This window comes from Mustela erminea, chromosome 12 (genome assembly GCF_009829155.1).
Source record: "Mustela erminea isolate mMusErm1 chromosome 12, mMusErm1.Pri, whole genome shotgun sequence".
NCBI lineage: Eukaryota > Metazoa > Chordata > Mammalia > Carnivora > Mustelidae > Mustela > Mustela erminea.
The window spans coordinates 19,860,285-19,887,401 of record NC_045625.1 but is presented as its reverse complement, the minus strand read 5'-3'; the positions used below and the strand labels follow the sequence as shown (position 1 = coordinate 19,887,401).

At 52.7% G+C, this 27,117-nt stretch overlaps 1 protein-coding gene across 1 annotated transcript in view; it reads left to right on the top strand.

Annotated features, from left to right (window-relative positions):
* Positions 1-27,117, top strand: part of RGS3 (regulator of G protein signaling 3) — a 120,457-nt gene that overhangs the window by 66,925 nt on the left and 26,415 nt on the right.

The window sequence follows — 27,117 nt, the reverse complement described above, 5'->3', positions numbered from 1 at the left end:
CCCCTTTGTGAATCACGCAGGTGACTTCTCTCTCCTGAAAGTGTTGGCCGTTTGGGGGTTTGGTGTGGTTGGCTGCGGAAGGATCTGAGTGGGTGGTCCGCTGGCTCGGGGCGAGAGGATGAGCCAGTAAAGCTGGCGGCTGGGTCTTCTTCCCCATGCGTTTGGCGGGCTCACGGCGGGGGCTGCCGGGACGAGCTTGCTGTGGACAGGGGACCTCTGGGCAGCCGTGCCTGGTGTGGTGGCGGATAGCAGCCCCGCGGCTATTCCCTCATGAAGGGAGTAACAGTCTGAGAATTTGGTCATCTCAGACTTAGAAGTTATTTTGTTTTATACCAGCCAGAGACAAGAGTAACTTGATGAAGGGGGACAGTGGGAAGAGCATGGACTTCGACTCATGCTCTGCCACTGGCTGACAAGTCACTTGACCTTGGGCAAGTCTCGCTACTGCTCAACGCTTTGGTGTCCCCATCTGGGAACAACAGTTCCTCCTTCAAAGGGTTGCTGGGAGAGGGAAATGAGATGGTACAGATGCAGTTCCTGGCACAGTGCCTGGCACGCAGTGGACGCTCGCTCAACCACAGCGGTGGGGACTGCACTGCCGGGCTCCCCACCCCAGCCAGCTCCTTGTTGCTACTCTCCCATTGTCAGGCTCTTCTGCTGATCCGAGACCTGTCGATGACGCTGTAGGCTGCCTGGTATTCTTGATCCCGGCTTGGTCATGGTCAGAAACCAGGCCATTCTCTGCACTGGGGCAGTCCCTGGGATGATTCATGGTTGAACTCATGCTCCCCTCCCCCAGCTTTCTTATATTTTGGGTTTAGCTCCTTCTGGTGGGTGACGGGGAAGAATTCTTTCTGCCTCAACTTCAGTGTTTGCAGACATTGTGTTGACAACTGTCTTCTCGGTGCCTGGGGTGGTCTCTCCATCTCCGGTTGGGAGGGCAGTGTGAGTGGCTGAAGGTAGTCCGAGTTTCCGAGACAGGCTCTGGGCCCTGCCGGCTGTGGATTTGGCTGGTGGACACTGGAAGGACCCCAGAGTTTAGGGCCCAGCTTTTGGGCCATGCCAAGACCTAGAGTGCCCTGGGCTGGCAACAGTTAGATAACTTTTCAAATCAAAACTCTTTAAATGTGTGTTTACTGGAGCAGCTGTGTGTTGGGGAGAAAAGGGTAAAGAAAGAGCACTGGGACAACCTTAGAACTGCCCCCTTGCCTGAGAACTAAACCCTGCAGTAGCCCTGCACAACCCCATGTCCATCATCCTAAGAAGGGAGTTATAGAAGCACCTTCTGTTAGGCAGGAAGCCCCCTTGGGGTCTCAGGCCCAACCTCCCCCACCACACACACTTGAAGAGTCTTAGCAACTTACTCCTTCTGGTCCATTACAAAAAGCTCCCCGAGAAAAATTCTGGTAAATATGATTTTCTCCAGGCCAATGGAGTTCCAGGAGCACTCTAGCAACCTTAACAACTTGGCCTGGTGGCCATCCAGCCGGCCCACTGGTCAACCACCTGCACTCAGGTCCACCAGGTCCTGGCAGCCTCAGAGGTGACCAGGAACATCTTTGCCAAGGGCTAGGCTACAGCCTTTCTGCTAAGGTTGCTGACCTCCAGGGAGAGAGAAGAGGGAAGGCCAGGCAGAGCTTAGGCCCCAGCTTCTTGCTTTTCAGGCAGAAAGAGTCCTGCTTGATTAATCGGTCCTGAGTAGCATGCCTTTATTTATTTATTTATTTTAAATGCCTTTTCTTTATTCTTTCTGAGAATGCTCCGCCTTCCGCCTTCCTCAGCAAAAGGGCAGCCTTTGCCCAGGCTGCTCCCTGCCCCACCCCAGATGCCTCTCTGGGGAGAGAAGGGTTTGCAGCGGGTACTCCCCGGAGTCCCATGCTGCCCCTTCTCCACCCTGTTCAACTGTGTTTGCTGATCCCTTGGAAGGGGGGGGGACCCCTCATACACCTCAAGGAACATGAAGTTCTTCCCAAGCTTGTAAACCGTAAATGGGACGTCCTGAACATGAAATGCTTGTTGGGAAAGGCAGAGGGCGGTGGAAGAAGATGGATTCCAAGAACAACAGAGAGACCGATGGGCCACCACCTGTGTGTGACCTCTGCAGCAGTTTCCTCAGTGGTCCTCCTCGTGCATTGGTCAGGTGGCTCTTTCTAGCTCTTTGAACTTTGGGATGGTCTTGAAAGCTTCCCAGGGAAGATTATCATGGAGGGCCTGGGAGTATGCAGTCTCCATGAGGGAACCCTGCCCTATAGATTTCCATAGGACTGGATTGCCCATGAACTCTAACTTAGCCTGTAGGGGCTGGGTCTGTTGGGGCAGTCACAGGCTTTCTGTGCTGTCCCTGGAGCACCTGTGGTTTGCAGCTGGGGTTGGGGCCCTCCACTGGGGCAGTGTGGACACAACGAGGCAGGCAGTGTCCAGCCTGTACCCCTTCTCTGAGGGCTCTTATGCCTTTCTCCAGCTCCCTTGGAGCTGCCTGCAGTTAGGGAAGAGGCTGCCCTGGGTCACCCATGTGAGCTCTCCTTCTCTCTGTACAATTAAGACCCAGCTTCCTTCCGCTCCCCACACCTTCTTTCTCATCAGAACTCTCCCTCCTTACTTCAGTATGGATTCCTAGAGGGAACCTGCCTTTCTTCTGCCTTGGATAACTTTCACTAGACTGCCCCCCATGGGGAGGGAAGCTGAGATGCTTCTAATTTAGAATAACTCACAGGTAGTCCTGCCTGGGGCCAACAGGGGCAAATAGGTACATCTTTCTTTGGTTATTCAATCAAACACACAAAACAGATGACTCCTCTGTGTCAGACACTGGGTCAGGTCCTTTGGGGTCCCAGAGATGGATGGGACCTGTCCTATGGAACTTTCCTTTCACTGGGCAGAGGCGACTAGGAATGGCAAGCCACAGTTTAAAGGTGAGCCTGTTGGGGTCCTGAGAGCCATCTGGCGGGGTCCGGGCCGCACATTCAGCGTCCACTCTGGGAACCTCCTCTGAGCCCCCACCATGCACACAGCACGGGCCTGGGCCAGGGGAAGCCTCTGAGGAGAGCAGGCTGCCGATGGCCATCAGGTAGGAGAGGGGTGCAGGGCAGCAGGAACAGCTCCGTTCTCGGGGTGCACCCCGGACTCCACAGTGGGAATGCACAGATGGATCCGCCACGCTCTTGCCTTGCAAGATCGCAGTCCAGGGGCAGAGACAGATATGCCAACAGACTGCTCAGAAATAATCCGGCAAGTGATATGGGAGGCGGAAACTCTGACCACCCTATGAGCTCAGGAGAGGCACCGAGCCTCGCTGAGACTCAGTGTTTTCGTCAGGAAAGTGGACGGATTGACGGGGTTCTCAGGACGATTAAGCTCGTGTCATGTGCACACAAGAAGAGCTCTGTGAACTAGCCGCTCTTGTTCTCACTTGAAAGCTATGTTTATATAGGAAGATTCGTCTAGTGGCCTTGCTTATTGAAGCTGAACGCTGCTGCTCTGAGCACATGGGATGCGTGCTCCAGGTCACTGCCTGCTAACCAGCTGCTGTATTCTGGGGCCCAGGCAGGGAAACTGAGGCCTCCCGAGTCTCCTCTGGCTCTGAGCCTTCTCCCAGATGGGACGCCTTGTCATCTCCACTGGTCAGCTAGAGGCGGGACCCGGGAGATGCCAGGGTCTGTCCAAGCACCTTAGGAAGGAACAGGGGCAGGTCTTGGAGACAGGCAGCCCTGGCCTGAGTAGGCAGCGAGCTAATTCCAGTTCTGTCTGGTTCCACAGAAACTCCACCCCTATGGCTCCCTCCAGCAGGAGATGGGGGCGGCCAACTCAACCAATGCTACCCAGGATAGAAGCTTTACCTCATCAGGACAGACTCTGATTGGCTGAGCAAACCCAAGGGCGGGACTCTGCTTCTGGCAACTTAACCCTTTCTTGGGCATCCCCTACCACACAGTAACCTCACCTCAACTGGACCCAAAACGGAGGACCAAGATGGTGGGCCTAGGGTCATCTGAAGGGAGTGGCCCCACGGGTGTGTGTGTGGACTGGCTTCAGAAGGACCACAGTGGTGTGAGAGGCTCTGTGGGCACGTGCCGACTGGCATCAGAAAGTCCCAGATGGAGAAGACTCCCAACTTTTTCTCTACGACGAGAAAGGAGAAGAAAGAGCATCTGGGCTTCCCGTGGTGCTGGTGCCTCCTTTGGGGGCAAAGGAGAGGTTGGCGGAGGTCAGCCCTGCTGGAGAGCAATGTCATCAGCCTCCGCTGCCAGAAGACGTCTCGACGCAATCACTTCTTCATCTGTTCTCATTCATTCACTCCTTCATCCGGCAGATATTTGGGGGCCATCTACTTTATGCCAGGCTCTAGGCTAGGACCTGGGGATTCTGTGGAGAAGGAGGTGGATATGGTCTCTGCTCTTATCAAGATACCAGTCCTAGTAGGGGAGTGAGTGTTAAATAGATACACAGACACACACACACACACGCACATGCATGCACAAGATGACAAACTGATCATCCATGAAGAAAAGGATTCCCTTAAGAGAGAATATTATTTAGATTGCTATGGGGGGTGGGGTCAGTGGGTAGGGATAATAACTTTTAAGTTGAGACCTGAAGGCCAGAAAGGAGTTAGCCAGTCAAGGATTTTGGAAGCAGTGTTCCAGGCAAATGGGGGACAGTACCTGAAATGGGAAAGACCTTGGCCTGCTGGGGCCGGCAAAGGCTAGTGTGGTGGGAGCTGCGTGACGAGGCAGACCAGGAGGGTGGGTGGGGCCAGATCATGCAGGGCCATGGTGGTTAATGTTTTGCTGATGTCACTCTAGATACAGTGGGAAGCCATTGAAGGCTTTCAAGAGAGGGACAGGCTCAGGTACATTTCTAGAAGAGCAGAGAGCCCAAGGAGGCACCCAAGTGGGTGTAAAGGGATCAGTTAAGGGGTCCGTTCAGTCTTCTGGGTGAAGAGCTGTGGTGGCCTGTCCTGGATAGTCTGGGGAGGTAGATATGTGACTTTCCAGACCTTGGGATACAGTGGAGGCTCTGGGCCGAGAGGAGAGAATTCCCTGGCCCCCATCCGCCTTTGTTCTCCTCCACTTTGTCTTGTTCTCTCAGTGATGCAAGTGAGCCCTGGAGCCTTCCTCACAGAGCCTCCTCCTGGCTGGGCCTGGGTGGGCAAAGTGCTGAGTTCTAGCAATGGCCGTGGAAGGTGGGAACAGCTGGGGCTTCGCCTGGCCCAGGTGGGAAGGTTCACAGCCCCCAGGCCTCAGTAGAGATTGCCCATCCTGTGCTGAATGGTCCAACAGGAAGTTGGGACACAGTCCTCTAGAAACAGATTTGGTTTGCTTTCTGCAGAGCTCCCAAGGTTCAGGGACTGGGGCTAGGTGTGGCTCAGCTAAAGGAAGACCAGTTGGGGGTGAGTGATTAGAGCCCAGCCTGGTCACGGCCTGGAGCTCAGGCTTGTACAGCTCTCCTACCCTTCTCTAACTGCCAAGACCTAGAGGGAGGGAAGTCAGAGGTCACAGGTCTGAGTAATACAGGTCGGACACAAAAGATATATGTAGGACCACAATCACTTGCATAGAAAAACGGGATCAAAGAAGCTGGAGAGATGGCTCAGGCCAGAGAAGCCCCTGGACCTTGGATGGTCTCTGTGTCATGTCCTGTAAGAGCTCAGTGTCTTTAGAGAGGGCTCTTGTGCCTGGTGAGGTTGTTTAGCACCGTGGCCACTTGAACTCTACGAAGGATGGTCCAGAAGGGAATGCTATGTCCCTCACCTCCCATGTAGGCAAGATCAGATACTTCTTGAAGAGGGGATGGCATGTATCTGCCAGTGACCGTGCCGATGTCCCAGCCCAGCAGGGGAACAGGCTGGGCCTCGCGGCCTGGCGATACCCGTGTCTGGGGGCCTAGACTCCGCCTGCAGCGTTCATTCTGAGAGGCTGAGCAGCTGCCTCAGCAGAGACAGCAAGCTGCACTTGGATTTCATTTGATTCCCTTATAAAATAACATTAAGGGGAATGCGAGGCCCGGGAGGATCGCCTGTCTGGAAAGGCAGCAAGCTCGACTCCCCAGGACCTGGTGACCAACCTCCGCCCCCCCCAGACTGTTGCCGAGGACAGGAGCTCTGGCCACCGGGAAATGGAGAATCAGAACACATCACGGAGCCCTGGGGACAGGGCTTTCCTCCCAGCTTGTCCCCGACAACTTGCTGACTTGACTGGTGCTCCCGTTGGGGTCCTAGGCCCAGCCAGCCGCTGGGGGAGCAAACATCAGCTCCTGGAGGGCCCGGGCCTGTCCATCTGGGGACCGTGGGGAGCCACAGCACCACTGAGGCTCTGCCTCTCAGATGGATGAAACAATGCCCTGGGCTCCACGGGCTCGAGAAGATGAGACAGGACAGAGCAGCTGCTGCTCTTCAGTGTCCCTGGCCGTCCCAGCCCGGGATGATGGACATGCCATGGAAATGGCATCTGAGAGTCATAATCACGGGAAACACGACTGGGCCCCGCCCTCCACATAAATCATGCTAAGAAGCCTACACAATGGTCTCTTTCCTGATGGTCCAATTGTCTTCGTTTGGTGTCTGGGGCCTGGGAGCCGGGAGGATGGGAGCAAACCATTTATTGTTAAAAAGGCCATCTGTGCGATTTGAATACAAAGTGATCCTTTAAGTTCTCCTCACACCCTCGGATCCCATGTTTTCTGAGTTCTCAGGCGCTGGGTCTTTTGAAACTCTGTCTCTCCTGGAAGGAGCCATGCCGGGTCTCTGCTGGCCTGGCCTTTTGACCCTTTGGGAGCTGGGACCTGTTGGAAATAAGGACATTTCTTTATGTATGTCTTGTCTGGTTTTTTTTTTTTTTTAATCTTTTATTTAAACATTTTTCATCCACCAAAGCCCGCCTTTCTCACACAGCCCCAGGTGGGGTTTGCAGAGTGAGGGTGGAGGCCGTCTCTGGGAGGGTTCCTCACAGGGACAGCGGGGCCTTCCAGGGTGGCAGCCAGGGTCCCCAGGCATTATCTCCCCAGACCACCAGCAGCCTCACTGTACGGGTAAAAGGGCCTGGGACTCAGAGACGTTAAATGATTTATCCCAGATCACACAGCTGGCAAGACAAGCCAGGGCCTTTCCATCTGACCCACTGCTCATCCCAGATGCAGAGGCTTGCTCTTTGCGGGCGGAAGCAGGGAAATCAATCATCTCCTTCCGGAAGAGGCAGGAGGATGATATCGTGCGTGTGAAAGCCGTGGCCCTTTCAGCTCTAGAGGAGATGCCTTAGGATAAATGAATCTTATTCTCCGCACAGTGGAGACTAAGCTCCCAGAGTTCACGTGTCCAAGGGGTAGCCCAGAAAAGCGCAAGAGCTTCATACCAGATTTGATATGAAGGACAAGGGAGAGTTCCTGAAGGCAGGCTGTCAGGGGGCGCTGGAACGGTCGCTGAACGGCCCTTTCCCTTTCGACTCTGGCATTCTAGAGGATCAGCCGACACAGTACTGGGTACCCAGCAGCAATGGAACTGAGGCCAAAGGCAGAAGGGGATAGCTACAGGTTTAGGACCTGAGTCCTGGAAATAGGCCTTTGGCCCGAGCCCCGTCAAGGGCAGGGAGCGAGTCAGCGCTGCACTCTGGGCCCAGATTTTGCTAATTGACTAGTTCTAAATCTCAACCCCAAGTGACTGGGAATCAGCTGGACTGGATTTCAGACATTCCCCTGAGGAAGCAGGCTCTTTTCCCTAAATGGCTCAAGTGTTTTCCAGTCTCTGCAGCCTTCTCCTCTCCCCTGCTTGCTGCCCATCTGGCTCTGGACAGACTGCCAGCTTCGCCATCTTGCCCTTCTCCTCTGCCATGGTGGTCTTCTTGTTTTACCCCCCCCCCCTTTTTTTTTTAAAGATTTTATTTCTTTATTTGACAGACAGAAATCACAAGTAGGCAGAGAGGCAGGCACAGAGAGAGGGGGAGGCAGGCTCCCTACTGAGCAGAGAGCCCTATGTGGGGCTCGATCCCAGGACCTGAGCTGAAGGCAGAGGCTTAAACCCACTGAGCCACCGAGGCGCCCCCTTGTTTTAGCTCTTAAGGAAGACAGCACAACCTGACCCTCCATACTGTCTTGACCTTATCTTCCCTCAAGCCTTTCTCCGAACAGGGCCACCATCCTGCCCTTGTTCCCAGATCCTTGGCTTAAGGGCAGAATGATAACATGGGGTGGTCGGGTGAGTATGTACACTGTGATCTGTGTTGTCTCTTTAATCCTCACTCCGGCCCTCATGAGGTTCATTATCCCCATTACACATCTATTCTCCTTACACCCAGCTGGTAGAGAAAGACGCTGAGTCTCAGAGAAGTTAAGAAACTTGCCCAAGGTCACACAGCGGGGGTGGCGAGGATTGGACCGTGGTGGCCCAGTGCCAGGGCCCCTTGGATTGCTCTGCATTACTGCTTTCCAGCCATCACAGACCAGCCAAGCTGCTTCAGACCATGAGGGAGGCTGTTGTTAGAATTAAGGCCAGGTCTCCGCTTGGCTCTCAAGGCTCTCACTGGGTACCCTCTACTCTCATTGTGTGCCTCCAGTCTGACCACCCTGGATTATTTCAACCCTTCTCTGAACTCTGTGCATTCGTATTTCAGCTATTCCACCTATGGTTGCCTGCCCCTCTTTGCGGCCCCTGCAGTCCTCAACCTTTAGGGCTCAGACCCTCTCCAGAGACATCATTCTCGGACGTGCATCAAAAGCGCATCAGAAGTCGTTGCTTCCTTCTCTGTGCCCCCATGGCATTCACCCTTAACAGTGCGTTAGGCAGATATGTCTCTTCTGCAAGACTGTGAGCTCCTTGGCAGCCAGTAGCCGTCCTATCTTGTCTAATTCTTTTTCTGTTACTGCCCTATTCTTGGTACGCACTCAGGAGATGTTGTAGAATTGAATTGGGTCCTATGGTTTGAGACTCTCATGTTCTAGAATTTAAATAAGGAAACTGAGTCTCAAACCAGGAAAGTGACCTGGCCATAGTCATGGGCAAGTTAGTGGCCAAGCCAAAGCTCCTGACTGTCTTGGCTGAGAACTTTCTCTGTTGTGCCTCCATCTGGTGAGAGCAGAGCCTGGATCCCCACATGTTTTACTAAACAATCTGGCCAGGTTCATTTCAGGGTCATGGATACTACCATAGTCTATGCTGACTCCTTGCATCCTCAGAGATAAAGGAGAACTGACCAGAGCTGCTCCCATGGTTCTCTTCCCCAGATTTGTGGGGCTCCCCTCTCACTGAAACTCTTGCCCTCAGAGAAAACCTGAATAGGATTCTGAAGATCTTAGTTCAAATCCTGATGTTGCCGGTAACTCACTGTGGACTTTGGGTAAATTACTCTCTCTCTCTGATTATCTGCTTCTTTACCAAGAAAAGTGAGACAGTTGAGTCTAGATGAGCTCCAGGAGTCATCTTCAAAGCCTCAGAACTCTTAGTAGCAGGTTAAAGGGAGAAAGAAAACAGACAGTTTGGTCTTCACATTGGAACAAGAGTGTATGCATGGTGGGTATATGCAAATGTGTGGTTAATATTCAATATTGGTTAATATTCACATTAATGTGTGGTTAATATTCATCATGTACTCACGATATACTTACAGATCTCGTACTGGAAGGGATACCTAACATAGGTACACAAATTATGAACACACTCCTGCCTCCTCCCACCCAAAGGTGCCTCCTTCCAGACTGGCCCCCAGGAAGCCAGTACAAAGAGCTTCCAACCCCAAATCCTCACCTCTTCCTTCTTCCTTTCTACTCACAGACTCTTGTTTGAACTTCACATATATGTGTTCTTTAACCTTTCCCATGACTGGGTCTATGACCTATGCTGACTTTCAAGTGGAATTTGTGGTAATCAATACTCAGTACCTTTCGTTTCTCGTGTGGTCAGAAATCTCCTTCAGACTCTTCCCCAGAAGTCACCCCTGACATTTTTCATTGCCTTTAAAGTATATCTTCTTTCACTCAAACACTATTCCAGGTAAATTTCCCCAAACAGTGTCTTTCAAATGGGAATGACTTTCTCTGATAGCTTTCGGCTGTTGCTCCTCGTGGAAGAACATTAAGGGTTAAGTAGGCTAGCCCAAGAAGCTGACCACCATTTAAAACAGAGTTTTCAGTGGGAGAGTGCATTCTGAGACCTGTCATCAACTCTCAGATAGACCTTGGGAACACAACTCAATACATACCCAAGAACCAATGAGTACAGTGTTTATTTTATGAATGACTGGAGTTTTGATGGAACCACTGAACCTTTGAATGGGGAACTGAAAATTCTCCCTCCTCCCACCCAAGATGGGTTGATGAACAAGCTGATTTATAGAAACCAAGACCAAGAGAGGGGCAAGAACCTGGCCAAGGGCCAAGCAGTTGGTGTTAGAACTGAAACTATGCCCCATAATAAGCTTCTAGTCCAGTGTCCCTCTTCTGTGACTTTTGAAGAGTCGGCTAGGTTGGGGGCGGGGGAGGGCACAGATGTCCTAGAGACACCCTCTTGTCTCACTCAGCTGTGTTGTCATTAGAAAAAGTCAGTCACCACTTTGGGCTGTAATGGAAATATTGAGAAACGGCCTGGCTAATGGTGTGGGGAGAGGTTGTCTAGTCGGCTGGCTGGTCTATAAATTCCTGGTGTGTTCCTGCTGGAGCATAATGAATGGGGCTGCTGTTCCACCTGGGGCTCTGAGCGTGGCAGGACTGGTGGAGATGCTCCCTGTGCTCTGTTCTAAAAATAGTGGTGGGAATGGAGCTGAGGGGAAGAGGAGGGGGGATCCTTTGGGAGCTGGGTGGGGCGCCTCCCCCCCTTCCTCTTCCTGCCAGGCTCTATGTGAGGAAGGGCCGTAGGTTCGGAGAATTTAGGTCTGGGAGGGTCCTGGAGCCATCATCCTTCACACCCTGTTCGCAAACAGAAGAGGAGGCCCCGCGGGAATGGACTGGCCAGCAGTGGCTGGGCCTAGGGAGAAGGTCTCCCCTGGCAGGCTCTTTTGCCCCTGCTGTTTCAGCAGGGAAGCTGCAGGCTTTGGGAGGCTTTCTCTCACTGCCTCTGGGTGTGCACAGAGCCTGGGAACTCCTGGGGCCGGATGTGGTTGGGCTTCCTGAGAGTCGCCCAGCAGGCGAGGAGTACGGGCCAGTCTGCCCAGAGCCATGACCTCTGCCAGTGGGCCTTCTAACGCCACGCCTTCCCTTTGCTGGTGTCCCCACCCTTGCTAACTTGTTCTTCTGTCGCCTCCTGGACGGTCGGCGGGGACGGCAGACAAGGGCCTACAGGACAGAGGGCCTACTAGCTCAGGACCTTTCTCTGCCCTTCCTCAGGAACAAGGACACCTAGCTAAGGTAGAGGCAGGGGCCTAGGCCCAAACCCAGTTTTGCTTCTTAGTAGCTGTGCAATTAGTGGTAGGTGTCATCTTTGTGTCTACCTGTATGTCTACCACCTACCTAATGTTAGGTGTCATCTGTGTGTCTACCTAGTGGTAGGTAGCATCAGTCAAATGAGATGAGGACCCCTATCTCGCTGGATTCTTGGGAGCACTTGAGGGGATGGGCTATGTGAAGTCCTGGCATGCAGAAGGTACTCAGTCAGTCATGGTAGCTGTCCTGCACACAGACTTGACTTTCTGAACCCCTCTCCTTGGGGCTTCTACCAATGGAGGCATGACAGGTGTTGGTTTGTTTCTTAAAGGCAGTTGACTTCTGTCGTGTTGTTACAAAAGCGATTCGTGTTTATTATGATGAAAACATTTAATACAGTTGAAGCAGAAAAAGGAAATGAAGTTCACTTTTAATCCCAACACCCAGAGACAAACATTGTTAACATTTTGGGGTGTATCCTGTGAGGCATTTTTTTATACACATGAGTATCTACTTTGCGAATTGGGGTTACTGGTGCACGCAACTTTCTTACTTGTTTCTTTTCTATTCAGCAATGTGTGGTGTATCCATATTTCCATATCAATAAATATTCTTCTACAGCATCATTTTTAGCATTTGGAGAGTATTTCATTGTGTTTATCTAAATGATCTCCAGTAGTTCAACATGTAGTTTGTTTCCAATTTTTCTTTTCTTTTCTTTTTTTTTAAAGATTTATTTATTTGAGGGGCGCTTGGGTGGCTCAGTGGGTTAAAGCCTCTGCCTTCAGCTCAGGTCATGATCCCAGGGTCCTGGAATCGAACACCGCATCGGGCTCTCTGCTCAGTGGGGAGCCTGCTTCCTCCTCTCTCTCTCTCTCCCTCTCTGCCTACTTGTGATCTCTGTCTGTCAAATAAATAAATAAATAAATAAATAAATAAATAAATTTAAATAAATATTTAAATATTAAATATTTAAATAGATATTTGTTTATGAATGAATGAATAAATATTTATTTATTTATTTATTTATTTATTTGAGAAAGAGTGAGCACAAATGGGAGGAGGGGCAGAGGGAGAGGGAGAGAAAATCTCAAGCAGACTCCCCGATGAGCAGGGAGCCCAACGGAGGCTTGACCTCATGACCCATGAGATCATGACCTGAGCTAAAACCAAGAGCCTGGAGCCCAACCAACTGAGCCACCCAAGCACCCCTCCAACTTTTCATTGTTACGAAACCCCGAGATAAAAATACTTATAGGCATATCTTGGTATCCCCTGGCATCATCCAGTATACATGTTCGACCCTCCACCAATATTTGTTGAATGAATTTTATGAGAATAAATTCCAGGTAGTAGAATTCCAAGCCAGAAAGTATATATTTGTAAAAAAGCTTCTTGATAACTATTTCTAAATGACTCCCTGGAATGGCTGTACAGATTTATGATCCGTACTCTAAATATTTTATTTATTTACTTTATTTGGTGAGGGGGGGAGAGTGAGAGAGAGTGCAGGAGCAGAGGGGAGGGGCAAAGGGAGAGGGAGAGAATCTCAGGCAGACTCTGGGCTGAGTGTGGAGCCCAATGAAAGGCTTGATCTCAAGACCCTGAGGTCATGACCTGAGCCAAAACCAAGAGGAGGACACTTAAGTGACTGAGCCATTCAGGCGCTCCAGGACTTTCCCTTTTTAGCACAGAAAGTCCTGCTTGTTGAGAAACCCCTTTTGTCCCAAGCAAACTGAGAGTCTGGGTGAGAGCATGCCCATTTCCCGGCACCCTCACCAACACTGCATTGTTACTCTTCAATGGGGGTTAATGCCTTTGATTTCTAGAGATGTTGAATATTTGTTTATATGCCTTTAGTCACTTGCGTTGCCTCTTTTGTGAGTCCTTTCGCACATTTAAAAAATTGGGCTGCTTACAGTTTATTAGCTGACCAGAGCTCTCTATATAATAAAGATATTCGTGTTTTTATTATTCTTTAAAACTGTAGTTGTTTCCAATTGATAGGCAGTCAGTCATGTCTATAAATTGTTTGGGTAGCATCTTTTTTTTTTTAAGATTTTATTTATTTATTTGATAGAGCAAGAGACAACGAGAGAGGGAACATATGCAGGGGGAGTGGGGGAGGGAGAAGCAGGTTTCCCACCGAGCAGGGACCCCAACTCAGGGCTTGATCCTAGGGCCCTGGCTGGGATCATGACCCAAGCCGAAGGCAGATGCCTAGTAACTGAGCCACCCAGGTGCCCCTAAGTAGCCACTTTTCGAGATACTATTTATATGTCATAGAATTCATTCATTCATTGTGTTTTTTTGGTGTATCCCCCAGACTTTTGCAACAATCACCTCAATCAATATTAGAATCTCCAGAAGAAAGCAGACCCTGCAGCTGTCAGCCCCCACCTCCTCCAACCCAAGGCAACCACTGAGACACTTTCTTGTCTGTATAGACTTGCCTCTTCTGGACTGTTCATATAAGTGGAATCCTGTAATATTTGGGGTTTGGTGGCCAGCTTCTTTCACTTCGTGTCATATTTCCAGGGTTCACCCATAGGGTAGCACGTGACTGTGCTTTGTTTCTCTGTACGGCTGTCTAATATTTCATGGATGGGTGGATCCAGGGCTACACCGCATTTCATTTTCCCGGTTATCCATTGATGAATGTTTGAATTGTTTCTGCCTTGCTGCTGCTGTAGATAAGGCTGCTGTAAATGCTTGTGTGCAGGTTTTTGTGCAGACATATGTATCCACTTCTCGGCAATATGTGCCTCCCCCAGGTCAAATGGCAACTTTATGTGTAACTTTTGGAGGACCCGCTAGACTGTTTTCCAGAGGGACTGCATGATTTCTCCTCCCCACCATCAGTGTATGAGGGTTCTACTTTCCCCACAGTCTCTCGGATAACACTTGTTATTTTACCATTTTTAAAAACGATAGCCATCCTCCTGGGTCTGAAGTCGTATCTTGCTGTGGTTTTGAATTGCATTTTTCTGATGACTAATATAGCTATAAATTTTTAATTGTTTTTGCCTTTGGGGTTGTGGTATTCACCACAGGATTATATAATATTCACCCCCCCCACCTTGAACTGTATGGTTTATTTTTCAAGTTTTACCCCCCTCCTCATTAACTGTCTATTCCTACAGCAGGTTGAGACTTAATAATTTTAGCTTTATGGTAGGTGGCTGTAGTCATCCCAAGGCTGCCCTCCCAATATTCCACAAAATTTCCTCTGGAATGCTGTACCCTGATTCTAGTCTGCCAGGGTTTTACTCTTACCTTTTCCATAGACATATTTCCGTATTGGTCATGAGACCAGATCTAGAATAGTTCGTCCTCACCTCCTACTACCCACAATGAATGTGTCAGCTGACCCATACTTCTCCTTGCTTTCCTCCGCACCTCCCAGGGATGGTTGAAATCATCTGGAATTTTAGTTTCTGATTATTATCATTTTTAGACTATCCGTCCTGTTTTAAGTGTCATTTATTTAAGCTGCATTCAGCTCCTCAATATGTTATCAGTAGTTCAGTGCATGTATGTTTCCGGATTCATTGCTCGCCCGTCTCTTGGATACCACACCATCTCGTTCTTGACTCCTTGGCTTGGACTTATTCTTTTTTTTCTGGAGAGCTCTCTTGAGTAATTTTTCCATAAAGCGTCTATGGGTGGCATAATTTCTTAGCCTTTCAAAGTCTGAAAATATTTGCCGTCATGTTTGAGTCATCGTTTTCCGACATTGAGAATTCTAGGCTAGCAATCCTTCTTCTCCAGATACTTGAGGGAGATGCTCTGTCATCCCAGCATTTATGCTGTAAGAAGCACAGTTCTCAGTTGATTCTCTAAAGTTTCTTTATGGAAACAAGCAGCATTTCTCTTTCTAGTCTTTGGAATTTGGAAATGTCACCAGATCATTACTGAGCTCTTTGCTCTCTATGGGTAGTTTTTCCTGGTACTAAGTGGGCAAGCTCTTTCAGCTTATGTTGGCTCCAGCAAGCAGGTGAATGGTGGTGCCCATTCTCGAAGGCAGAAACAGTAAAGAGGGACCAGTTTGGGTGACAGGGTCATGAATCCCACTGCAGTATAGGTATTGTGATGGGAAGACTAGTTGGTAGTTTCTCATGGAAACAAGAACATTTAGAGCAGGGCATCTTAAACCACCCATGGTGAAGGGCCTTATGCTTTTATAAAACTCACACTGCATGTGATTTCCCCTGCTGGTTTGCGAACACTCAAACCGGCCTTGTACCCAATCCATATTCAGTAACACCAGTACACCGGTCTCGGGCTCGCGTACCACGTCAATGTCAAGTGGCTACAAATGTTTCTTTTTTTTTCTTTTTTTTTTTTAATATTTTATTTATTTATTTGACAGAGGGAGAGAGAGATCACAAGCAGGCAAAGAAGCAGGCAGAGAGAGGGGGAAGCAGGCTCCCTGCCCAGCAGAGAGCCCGACGCGGGGCTCGATCCCAGGACCCTGGGATCATGACCTGAGCCGAAGGCAGGGGCTCAACCCACTGAGCCACCCAGGTGCCCCGCTACAAACGTTTCTAAACACTTGATTTTGCTGCTCATCCAACAAGAAGTTCGTGGATCAGTACAGTTCTGCAGACCACGCTGAGTAACACTGACCTCGTCAAACTCTGGTGCCCATTTTAGAAACACGGAAGCTGAGACCCAGAGAGGGGACTGGCCTTGCCCTAGATCTCACAGACGACCGCAGCAAAATAGGCATCTTAGACCGGTCTTTCCTCTGCTGACCCTCTCTTGTGGTGGCCTGGGCCCAAGTCCAGCAGGCCAAGCAGCAAGTAGACTCAGGAGGCCCTGTATCTAGCAGCCAAGGTCACGGGGCTGGCCTCCATGTATCTGAGTTGGTGGGTCTGTGCTGAAAGCTGGCCAAGAACTTGGGAAGTCAGGACCCAGCCTGACCCTGAAGCTGGCACAAGCATAGTGGGTTGGGGATTGCTCCCAAAGTCTGAAATCCTAGGCCAGCATGTGGCCAGTTAGACTGCAGCCGGAAAGGGAGACAGTCTCAGCCCTTGGCCCCCCTGTACCTCTGCAGCTGCCTGAGGTCAGACTGATGTCACTGAGGTGGCAGCGGTGTGTGCCCGGGTTGTGGGCAGAAGCCAGCCAGGGGCAGTTTGCAGGGACAGCTCTGCAAGTGAACATTTGATCTTCTGGATTTCACTGCCCGTGGGCTTTTCCTCATTGTGCTTGGGAGATCTAGTTCCCGGGAGCAGACTGGGACTCGGCCTTGCTGCCTGAAGTTGCTGAGGAGGGAATCGCTTCTCAGCTTTTTGGCTAAGATTAAGTATAGTATCTGAAGTTGCTGAAGAAGGGGAAGATGCAAGAGGACAAGTGCTTAGGGAGCAGGAGCGGGGGGCAGAGCATCCAGGGGAAGAGCATAGGCCATGGGGCCATTTTACAGATGAGGCAACTGAGACTCCGAGACATTAAAATGACTTGCCCAAGGTAACTCACACTTTGAGTTTTTATTTTTTATTTTTTTATTCCAAAGCCTGTGCTCTTTCTAAATTCCACTGACTGAATTCCACAGAATTCCTCTAGTGAGAGAGCCTGGAAGGGCCTGGGACTGGCCAATGAAAGCAAGGGAGCAGGGCTGGACCCACTGGATACCCCTCTCTGGCCTCGTTTTAGGGATGGAAGAGAGACCAGTAAGGGGGAAGGGACGCCAGAGCCTCCCATGGACTGGAACTTGAGGATACCTGCTGTGTCCCGTCCCCCCACACCACTTGTAGACCGTACCCCAAGAACAAGGCTAGTGCCACCAGGAAGAGCCAGGTACATGCCCTTAGCAAGCAGTGGAGGAGCAGGTCTCCTACCCTGGCATTAGGGTCATGGAAACCAGAACATGGCAGGACAACCCCTGCCTGCGGTGTCCGTGCCAAGGTCAGATCTCGGGAGTGGGCTACTTCCACGTCTTCCTGTGTCCATAGCTGTGTCCACAGCTCTGAGCACAGGCTCCAGCACATGTAGCGATTCAGTGTTTATTGAAGTAACAAATAAATCTGTCTTGACTGACTCTTCTGTGGAGAGGCCCTTCCTGAATGGAGTCTGCAGACCTCTAAACCAGGGATGTGAGACCCAGTGAGTAAAGACCCAGAAATTCCTAAGTGTCTTAGCAGATTTAAAGCTTGGGCTGGGGTGGGTATGTGCAGATCATTCTAGTCTCCTAAACCCAGGCTCATCATACTCTTCTATAGAAGGTTGGAGCCTGGGCTGGGCTTTGGAGAAGGTTGGGAGAAGCATTCCTGGGCTCAGGTTTTCACTGCCCTGCCACCCAAGCACAGACCTGGCTCTTTCATCCTCCAGGGAGAATGTTCCAGGGAGAAGGAAAGCCCGAGCAGCTGCTGGTGGGGACTGCAGTGGTCTCAGCCTGTCACAGGTTCTGGGATTCTTGAGACCACGCCTCTCTCTGGCTTGTGCCCAGTTTCTGCCCTAGCAGCATCAACCTCCTCCCCAACCTGGGACAAAATCCCAGTGGACTTAGGATCAGAAGGCAGGGGAAACTTACTAAGTATTAGCCTTTGGCAAGTACCCCCCTTTCCTTGAGGGCATTGCCAGCATGTGAGTGTGCAGGAGGAAGGATGGTGAGTGTGTTCCCGTGTGCGCGGGGCTCGTGATGGGGGCTTGGGAGCACCGGGGTGGGCAGTAGGGAGAGTGGTGGATACGTTACCATGAAATGGTGTGTCCAGTTGCCTGGGCTAGCTCCTGCTGCTGCCGAATCTCTCTAGGGGCCTCTCTGGAGCCTTGGGCTCTGCCCCCCAGAAATGGGAGGTGTGTACAGACTGGTTCCCTGCTGACCCTCGCTGGTCCCAGCCCTGGGATCTGCTGGCGTGACTGGACCACAGAGCCAGCCAGCTTCCCAGGCTAGCAGGCAGCGGGGGTGAGGGGGGGGTGCGTCTGATACACGGGCTGCCTTGCGTAGTGGTGCAGGGCACAGTGGAGAGTGGACTGGCCTTGACCCATAGCTCTGCCCTTACTAGTACGTGACCTTGACAATGTTTCATCATCTTTCTGCCTCTGTTTACTCATTTGTAAAGTGGGGACATTAGACATATCTGATGGGGCTGTGAAGGTTTCATGAGTCAACGACTGGGAAGTGCTTTGACCAGTGCTGGGGCATAGGAAGTGTCAAATAAATGTGTATCAAGTGAATTAGGTAGATTGGTAAATGCGGCCCGGGCCTTGAGTGCCCAGTGCCGATCCCTGTGGCCAGTGGGCCATCTAGATCTCACTGTCCTCTGATCCCAGCTCCCCCTTGCTGAACAGTGTTATCATTTATGTAGGTCCGAGGAGCACTGGGGTGTAGTGGAAGGAGCTCTAGACTGGGAGTGAGCAAATCCTGGGTCCCAGCCCTGCCACTCAGTTGCTCTGTGTCCTTGGGAAAGTCACTTTCTCTCTCTGGGCCTCAGATTCACTCTCTATAAATGGGAGACAGCAGGGAGAGATCTCCAAGGGCCCTTTTGGCTTAGATAGTCTGAGTGTCCGCGACTCCCCCTCCTGCCCCAGTACACTGGGAGACCCACCTGCTTTGCTGATTTGCGTCTGGAGCTATGGAGAGGCAGAGGGGAGTGGTTGCGTGGGCTCCTCCAGGCACGAAGTGTTCTCCTGACCTGGCCTGGCAGGCTCCTGGCCCTCAGGGTGCTGAACTGCTGGGCCCTTTTGCTCTTTATCCTTGTGCTCCAGAGCAATGATGAATGCATTCTGGATCTGTTCTGGATCCCGCCCCACAGACTGGCAGAGCTGCTCTGCCCATCGTGGCACAGTGTCTAATTACAGACTCGCTATTCTGGCTGTGTGGCTGATGTCTGTCTCCCTCAGGAACTTTGTGAGTACAGAGCCCAGGTCTGTCCATTCTCTACCACATCCCGAGGGCCCAGCACAGAGCCTGGCATGTAGTTGGCACTCTAGAACCATTTGTTGATGGAGAGGTGAAGACCCAGCTGAAACTTAGGGCTTCCTCTCATGTCAAGAAACCCTCCATTCAGGCTCTCCACCCTAAGCAATCTTATCCCAAGCAGCAGAAATTCCATCCCAGGAACCAGTTAGCCCTACTAGAAATAGGTCAGCCCCATTAGAACTGGACTGTCTTGAGACTCATCTTCTTAGTTTCTTTCTTCCTTTCTTTCTTTCTTTTTTTTTAAAGATTTTATTTATTTATTTGTCAGAGAGATAGAGTACAGGTAGGCAGAGTGGCAGGCAGAGGCAGAGGGAGAAGCAGGCTCCCTGCAGAGCAAAGAGCCCAATGTGGAATTCCATCCCAGGACGCTGGGATCATGACCTGAGCCGAAGGCAGCTGCTTAACCAACTGAGCCACCCAGGCACCCCAGCATCTTCTTAGTTTCCCAGGATAATATGGACCCTGCTTCCCAGGAGCCTGCAGGATGACAGTCAGGGGCAGGGAGATGGGCAGCGAGAGACATTCAGAGACAGTGAGACTGACACAGGGAGACTAAGACGTGGAGGAAAGCACTTCAGCCCAGGGTGGGGTGAGGTGGGAAAGGGGCTCAGGGACTCCTTTTGTCCATCACTTCCCCCATGTGACATCCCAGGGCACCCGCTGCTCCGGTAGTAAGCAGTTTGGGGCTGGAGCTGCTGTTGGATGGGCACCCCAGCTTGGGCCCCAGGCACAACCGAGGCTGCCTTTGTTGATCAGACAACTAACTGCAGCAGCCATAGCCACAACGTCAGACAGCTTGGCGCTGGCAAAGCAGCCTCTGGGGCCGGGGAGGGCTATGCTGGAGTGAGGAGTGGCCACCCTGCTGTTGGCCCAACTGGTCTTCAGTCCTGGCTTCACAGCCAGCTAGCTGTGTGACACGACCATTCTGTACCTGAGATTCTCCATCTGTGAATAGGGCCCCTGCCTCACAAAGTGCTGGTGGGGATACAGTGAATTTACGAAGGGCAGGTTCTGGGAATAATGCCTGGCATGGGATCCCTGAACAAGAGTTGTCAGCCCCATTTTGCAGATGAGGAAACCCAGGCTCAGAGGTAGGCAGGGACTTGATCAGGAGTGCCCAGCCACCCAGTGCTGGAGCTGGAACTGGAACTGGGGGCTCTTGCCTCAGAGTCCAGGACTCTTTCTTCTGCCCCTCCCACCCCCCCACTGTCCCTCAGTAGGGATGTCTCTTTCACTTGCGGCCCTAACCCTTGAGCTGTTGTAATGTGCTCCTCCCAGCCATCATATTGTGGGGGAGGAAGCCCCGCACTCTCTGCCTATCTGATTCACCGGAGTTTGACACACACAAGTGCTAAGCTCCGGCAACACTGGATGGTGCTGCTATGCCGCTCCCCCATCCCGAGGCGGTGACATTCTCAGAGTCAGCGGCTCCTGGGCTGCAGGACCCTGGGTTAAATCGCAGCCGCCCACAGGGATGTGAGCAGCGTGGGGTTGGGGTGTGACGGGAAGCCTGGGCGGGTGATTGGCTCCATCCTGCCCAGAGCAGGAGCCAGTGGCTTTGCACTGCCCCAGCCTGGGTGGGGAGCCCTCAGCATGCCTATGGGGTACATGGCTCGGGGATCCCAGCGCCAGGGGCTGCCACCGTCAGTGATGGCTGCCTCTCCCTCCAGAGCGGCTCTTGAGGGGCCAGGCCAGGCCCCGGGGACTGGGCACGGGGGAGCCAGGACCTGTGCATGCATGTGTGTGAGTGTGAGCATGTAACGGAGCAGCCGGGGCTCCTTGCCAGCGGAAGGACTGAGGACTGGCTGCTGGAGGAGGGGGACGCTTCCTGAGACATCGTGCTCTCCCCCTCCTCCTCCTCCTCCGATGAAAGTGACTTGGGAAATCAGAGTTTTCTTTGATGGAAGAAAGAAATCCAGAGCAGCAGCGCGGTGGCCGGCTGGACAGGGTGTGTATTTGGAAAGGAGGAAGAGGAGGAGGAGGAAGAGGAGGAGGGCAAAGAGGAGGAGGAGGAGGAAGAGGAGGAGGGGCGAGTGATGCAAGGGTTTTGAAAACGCTACCTAGATGTGGGAGGTGGAACCTGGTCATTTGGTTCTGCTTTTCCCAGCAGGTATCGCTCCCCTGGGGAACTTGGGTAAGTCCATAAATAGCTCTGCTGACACAAAGAAGCTCTGTCTGGGGACGGCAGCCGCTTGACACGGGCGGCCAGGAGCTGCCACAGCCACGGCCGCCCTCCCGCCTGCGGGAGGAGCCCGGTGGAGACCGGGCTGGCGGGCTGGCTGGCGGGAGCGGCCGGGAGTCTGCTGGGTCCCTGCTGGAGTGTGCTGGGTAGGTGCCTTGGTGACGGGGTGGGTGTGTGGTAGGCGGGGGTGGGGGGGGCTCTTGTCCAGGCCACCCCATGCCCCTGTTCCTATTGTTTCTTCCCCAGGGCAGCCATTGATAGGCACGTTGCAACTAAATCGTGTGTGTTACGCTGAGATAGCTGTTGTGTGTGTATCTGTCTGTCGGTCGATCTTTCTCAGGGTGGGGACCCACAGGGCCAGGGGCATGCTATCACTGTGTGCTGCTCTCCACTTCTAGGCTGGTCAGCAGGTTTTTCTTTCTGGGAGAAAGGAATGTTTAGTGACCACGAGTTGGGACATTGCATGGGGAGGGCGTGCTCCGCCAGCTATGCTGGTGATCATGTCAGGGATGCTGACTCTACTCCAGACACCGGGGCGGCTGCTCTCTCGCCTAGTTCCGGGTCAGGCAAGGAGGTGGTCTGGGGTGGAGGTGGGGTGGGGGGTGGGGAGGCGGGTCTTAGCCAGCAGGGGTGGGGGAGGGCAGGGGAGTGTTTGCCTCTGATTCCAGAGACTTCTGCTGAAATGTCCACAGGAAGCACAGGCAGGAGTGCTCTGCCCCCTGAGCCCTTTGAGAAGCATCCTGCACCTGCTCCCTTGGCTCTAGATGAGAACTGTAGCGGGGCGGGGAGGGGGTGAATGTTAGGGACTTGCTCACCCCACAGAGCTAACCACAGTGAGGGCTTAGAAGCCAATTTTTTTTTTTCGACTTGGAAGCCCCACATTTCTACTCTTGTCCTGAGATGTCTTGGGAAGACCCTTGGCGCCCTGGGACATCTGCGTCATGGAAGAGCCATGGTCCAGGTTGGGAAGGGACTGTGTCCACACAGCAGGTGTTTGTCCAGGACCGGGATGGAGGACTTCTGCTTCCTGGAGCAGTGAGGACAGGGTACATGGGTGCCGTTACCTTACCTGAGTCTCATAGTTCAACTCTGAATCTGGCACTCCTGGCTTGAGATGCCTAGTGGAGCCCAGAGCCACCAGGCCCCTCACTGAAAACTTTGCACACCCTGCTGCCCTCAGGCCCCTGGCTGGGGACTACTGTCGGGCTCCTCTGTCCAGGTGGCTGAAGTGGGTGTATCTCTCAGAAGGAAGGAGCTGCAGTGCCTGCGGATCCCAGCCAGGGCCCTGAGGCCATAGTCAGAGTTTCCACCAGGGCCCCTTGAGTCCTCCGTGGCCAGCCAAGGGCACCTCCCTTCTTCCCCAGCCCTAGCATGTGGCATGGCTTAGCCCAGGGCGGGCCCTTCAGGGAGCCAAGTTCCACTGCAGGGCTTGCAAAGGCCCAGCCTGGCATCTAAAACAGCCAGGGAGATGGTGAAGATGGAGGCGGCTGAGGCGAGGGACCTTCCCCACCCCCACCCCACCGTTGGGAAGTCTCCAGGGCCTTGAACCATCCAACACCCTTGATGGGACTGCTGATTCTAGTACTTGGTATCAGGGCAACCACCCCCTCACCCCACCCCCAGCTTGCTTGCCTTTGCACAGGTTCCCACTGCCCAGAAAACCCATTTCTTCTCTTCAGGTCTTAATGCTAGAGAGCCCAAACTTCTACAGCTAGAGCAAATATGGCCATGGGGACCTGTCTGTCCTCTGGTGGTGGCACCCAGGGTGGTTCCTTGATATCTTATTTACATGGGATCTGGGCCTTATTCATCTCTGGGTCTCCAGGGTCTAGCCTGGAACCCAGGCCATGGTGGGAAAGGGCCAGGATGGGCTTTCCTAAAGGATAAGCCCTGATGTCCCAGTCAGCTCTTTCTGTCTGTCTCCTAGCTCTCTGTGGTTTCTACCACAGTGGTTTCTACCAACTCGCGGGCCTAGGGAGGAGACTCTTTGGAGGAGCCCTAGTTTCTGTGTGGGCCTGAGAGGCTATTTTGCTCCCATAGGGCCAAGTGGTTGGGGGTGGGGGGGATTTGACAGGAGGTGAAACAAGGAGAAAGTTAGCTTCAGCCTGTCTGAGGTCACAGGGGAGCCTACTCAGGGGTCATGCTGGGCTGGGTGGTGTTCACACCAACATCGAGATGGAAGGGGCAGCTCCGGCTGCTTCGAATGCAATGTTCCTGGTCCTTTGCACCGACTACAGTGGCTTGGAACCCATCTTGGGCCCCCTTGGGATGCTGCCAACCATGGAGGAGGATCCGGGGTTTTGTGTGGGACTGATTCTCAGCCACTGGGCTGCCTGGCTTTCCCAGAAGGGGCACAGTTGAGGAGGGAGTACCTTTGCCCAGCTGGGCTCCTGGGGGCCCTTAGAGCTTCTTTCCATTTACTAACCCAAGGGCCTGGAGAGGGCTGAGTCCATTTGCCTTCTGGACAGATAGGGGACTAAGGCCTGAGAGGAAGGACTTGCCTGAGGGAACATTCAACAGCCAAGTGGGGACGAGAACCCAGGTCTCCAATTTCCATCCCAAAGTCCTCTCTATCACACCAACAAGATGACTCAAAGCACCTAGCTTTCATCTTGATGTTCCCTCTTTTTTGTGCTCCCCAGTGACACATTACTTTCTAGAACCCCCTGGCTTGCCAGCTAGAGCCTGACTCTCCTCTGAAAATCTGTAGGGAAAGCCCTTGCTTGGTCAACGGGCCAAAGACTGAGGCCCACTCTAGCTCCCACTCACTGACTGATCTCAGGCAAACATGCCCTCCACCCCCACACCGTGCCTCAGTTTCCCGTTTGGAGCAACCGGGAACTGGACCAGGTCCCTTGTAGGGATCCAGTTCTTTGGTTCTCTGTGGACTCTTCTCTTCCTGGGTTCTGTGAGTCACCGGTCAGGGCAAGGGTCTGGCGGAACAGGGAGGCAGCCCCTAACCTGTTACTCGGGCATTTTTGGTCAGAGGCTTTCTCCTGTAAGCTGGAGCCCAGGCCAGGGCTGGGAGCTTTGTTGTTTGCAGAGCCAGGCCGTTTCCACGATGTCATTGCCCAGGGAAAACCGTCATTCCTCCCAGGGATAAACAAGGCTGCTTATGGCTCAGCCCGCTAAGCCCAGAGAGGCTGGAGCCACTCACAGCAGGCCAGCCAGGCTCAGCCCCCAGGGAGCTGCCACCTTCCCCTGCACAGCCAGCTGCGCCCAGGCATCTGGGGTGGGGGTGGGGGTGGGTCGGGATTGGGGACAGGGATGCTGCGCATATGACCTGCTGGGGAGATCAGAGTCTCCAGGCATGGAGAGGGGGGGCGAGGGGGGGTGGTTGTCCCAGGATTCCTTCTTGCTCTGGCAGTGGGCCTCTGTCATCACTCCAGATGTATGGATAGCTGCCAGGTGTGCTCTCTGTTCCAGGTGGCCTGGGGCTTGTCCCCTTTCCCTGCCTGCCATGGGCCAGCCTGCTTGCACCTGGTACCATGAGATCAGGCTGCTGCCGGAGAACTGTCAGTGGCTCCCAACTTAGAAAGGCAGGGGGTGTAATAAGTTCCTTGGAACCCCGGGCTTGCTTTTCGCCATGTAGCCAGGGCTTTCTATGGTGTCCTCGGTTACCTCTTGGTAGGGTTAGCCTCAGGCTACTAGCAGGACCCAGGCATTCAGGGCAAGGTGGCAGAGGGTCGGGGGAGAGAAGAAGCTGGGCAAGGTTTCTGGGATCCAAGTGGCTGGCCATAACCTTGGACAAAGGCTAGGGGCAGCCGGGGGAGGGCCATGGAATGGGAGGGAGTGTGGCCCTGCAGCTCCTTAGGTCAGGGGTCGAAAGCGATGCCCATCCTGGACACGGAAAGCTTCACTGCTCAGACCTTGATTGACGGAGTTCCCAGTTGATCTCAATAGCGGCTCTGAACTTGCCCTCTCTGCCTCCCTCCCTTCCTTCCAAAGGCGTTAAATATTGGCTGTGCACCACGCACTGGCCAAGGACTGGAGGTGTAGGAATAAAGGGCCTGGGGCTAAAGATGGGCACGTGGTGAATGGTAACAGCACAGCTCTGATGGGGAGACTCAGGGAGGGGGAACCCTGGGGAAGCTTCTAACCCAGCCTGGGAGCCTCAGCAGAGCTTCCTGCAGGAGGTGAGGCGGAGTCTGGATGCATGGGTGCTTAGCCGTGGAAGGAGCAGGTCTCCATCCTCCCCGTCTCCACCCCCCACCGTCTGCCCACCCTTCCGTAGTGTGGACGTGATTCCTGCCCCACTGGAGAAATCACCTGTGTGTGTCCAGGCGCTGTTCTAATCCCAGGGGAGGTTTCCTAGTGTGTGTTGTGTAGGGGTGTGGGCTCTGGACTGGAGCTTGACAGCTGGGCACCCTTGGGCAAGACACTGACGCTCCCCTTGCCTCCATCTCTTCAGGCAGCGGGCCCGGCCTCATTGGGTTAAAGGAGAGGATGTGTGTGCATGGGAGCTTCCTGGGCACTGAGGCTGACTCAAGGCAGCCGCTGAGGGCCGCTAGCACCTTACCTCCCGGCAGCTATTACTGAACGAGGTGATCTGGGCAAACAAGGCGCTTGGCACAGGGTCTGACGTAGAGCTGGCTTTCCAGGAGGAGGTGCCGCGGCTTCTTGGCAAGGGGTGGGGATGGTGGGGGGGGGGTGGGAGTTGGCACATGCTTCTGAGATGTGCACCGAGACGGCGGGGCATGGGGGCTCATGGTGGAAGGAGGGAAGGGGGGTGGACCCTGAGATGAGGGCTTTTGTTTGTCTTTTAAATAAGCTTCAGTTGAAATGCAACATCCTTGGAGAAAGATTAGAACTATCCAGCTGATGAGTTTTCACAAAGTGAACAAACTCTGCTGGTCAAGAAATAGAACAGTCTTGGTTGGGGTGCCTGGGTAGCTCAGTCGGTTAAGCCGCTGCCTTTGGCTCAGATCATGATCCCAGGGTCCTGGGATCAAGGCCCGCATCAGGCTCCTTTCTCAGTGGGGAAACTGCTTCTCCCTCTGCCTGCTCCTCCCCTCTACCCCACCCCGGCATGTGCGCTCTCTCTCTCTCTCAAATAAATAAATAAAATCTTAAAAAAAAAAAGAAAAGAAAAGAAAGAAAGAAATAGAGCATTCGAGTACCCCAGAAATACCCCACACTCCCTTTTAGTCACCACCGCCCTAAAGGTGACCCCTATCTTGACTTCTCTCATTCATCAGCCTTGCCTGATTTTGAACTTGGCTTCCCCGGAATCACTGAGCATGTGCTCCTTCACGCTGACTTCTCTAGGTCCACAGATAGATGAGGAGAATGGTCAGCATTCCTGTATGAAGCTTTCTTTTGTTCGTTCTCACTGTTGCATTTCGCTGTGTGAATATCCTGCAACTTATCCATTCTACCGTGGAACCTTTGTGTTGTTGCCAGTTGGAGGTTATCATGAAGAGCACAGCTGTGAATGGTCCCATAGATGTCTTTCGATGCACCGTACATACTTTTCCGTTGGGTAAATACGTAAAGTTTACAATTGCTGAGTCATAAAGCGGTATATAATTAGCTTTAGCAGATAGTGTCATATAATCTTCCAAAGTGCGACACCAGTGTGCCGTCTGCAAGCTTTGTACGAGAGCCTCTGTTACTCCACATCCTCACCCACGTTATTGGTATTAGATGTTACGATAACTAAATGTGCATTTAA